Source organism: Fukomys damarensis, unplaced genomic scaffold, assembly GCF_012274545.1.
Source record: "Fukomys damarensis isolate Sample0158 unplaced genomic scaffold, DMR_v1.0_HiC HiC_scaffold_15, whole genome shotgun sequence".
NCBI classification, from domain to species: Eukaryota; Metazoa; Chordata; class Mammalia; order Rodentia; family Bathyergidae; genus Fukomys; species Fukomys damarensis.
In genome coordinates this window covers 22609466-22610888 of record NW_022900927.1, presented here as the reverse complement: position 1 = coordinate 22610888, position 1423 = coordinate 22609466, and the positions used below count along the sequence as shown (strand labels likewise).

Sequence of the window (1423 nt, the reverse complement as noted above, 5' to 3'; positions counted from 1 at the left end):
TCTTCTTCTTTTTTTTTTTTCTTTTTTTGGTACTGGGGATCAAACTCAGGATCTTGCTCTTGTGAGGGAGGCAGCAGAACCACTGAGCTAAATCCCTGGTGCTCTACTACCATTCTTAACCGCAGGGAAATCAGGCCTCTCCATATTAAAGACAGTTCCAAGCTGGAATCTCTTCTAGACCCCCAGGACAAAACCATTTGTGGAAAGGTGAAGGTGGGAATGAGTTAATACCACAGGAGTGAGTGACCTCTCTTTCCCCATTCCCCACCCGCAGCAGAACCACTGAGCTAAATCCCTGGTGCTCTACTACCATTCTTAACCGCAGGGAAATCAGGCCTCTCCATATTAAAGACAGTTCCAAGCTGGAATCTCTTCTAGACCCCCAGGACAAAACCATTTGTGGAAAGGTGAAGGTGGGAATGAGTTAATACCACAGGAGTGAGTGACCTCTCTTTCCCCATTCCCCACCCCCTTCTTTCCCTTCCATGGGAAGATCCCACTGACATCAAACCACATCATTCCTTACCCCATAAAGATCCTCTTTATTTATAGACTCTATAAAAGCTTTTTAAGTCTCCTATTTCCCAAGAGAGCTCTGGAATGTCAGTCCACTGTCCTAGTTTTAGCCCTCCCCTCTCTTCACCCCCAGTAAGACAGAGTACCAGATACCACGTGTATTGACTTCCTAAACCTTTCTTAAGCAGTGTCCAGGCTCCCCCTATTGTTCAAACAGGAAAACTGTTTCTCCTTAAGCATAAGGAAATCTCGTCTATTTCTCTGGCCTTCACCTATCCTACCCTATCCCTTTGCCTGGACTGTGTGTGTTTGGTACTGGGGACTGAACTCAAGACCTTGCACTTGCAAGGCAAGCAGTGGCACCACTGAACTAAATCCCTGGCCCTGTTTTTGTTTTTAATACAGGGCATGGCTATATACTCCAGACTGGATTTGAACTTGCTATATAGTCCACACTGACCTCAAATTTGCTATCTTCCTGCCTCAGCCTCCCACGTGCTGAGATTACAGGTGTGGGCAACCATATCTGGCTTGAATTTGAGTTTATATTCCCAAAAATGATCCACCAGATCAGAAGCCAATGTTACACAAGATCTAAACAAGGGGGGGTCCTCTTCCTCCAAAAGGAGGAAACCAAATAATAGAAACAATAAAAATAAGTGCTATCAGAAAATACAAACTTTTAAAAATATGAACTGAATAATAAATGCCATCTATCCAAGCCTGTCCCAAGTTGCAAGTCCCACCAGAAGCAGATAATTGGGTATGATACTCCTCCCCAACCAATTCTCCCAGAGTTGATACCTGAGGTAGCTCAGGTGAAGTCCCGGGCTCCTGTGGGTCTCCACCTCCACATCACTGCTGAGTTCTGAACAGGGGGTAAAAAAAAAAAAAAAAAAAAAAAAAA

At 44.5% G+C, this 1423-nt stretch overlaps 1 protein-coding gene across 2 annotated transcripts in view; it reads right to left on the bottom strand.

Annotated features, from left to right (window-relative positions):
* The window catches only part of Zc3h10 (zinc finger CCCH-type containing 10), a 5683-nt gene that overhangs the window by 3143 nt on the left and 1117 nt on the right, over positions 1 to 1423 (bottom strand). Inside the window, exon 2 of one of the 2 annotated variants that reach the window (XM_010644713.3) lies at positions 1321 to 1384. The exons of the other annotated variant lie outside the window; for it this stretch is intronic. The gene's annotated coding sequence lies outside the window, so the exon portion shown is untranslated. The remainder of the gene's footprint in view (positions 1 to 1320; positions 1385 to 1423) is intronic. 2 annotated transcript variants of the gene reach the window in all.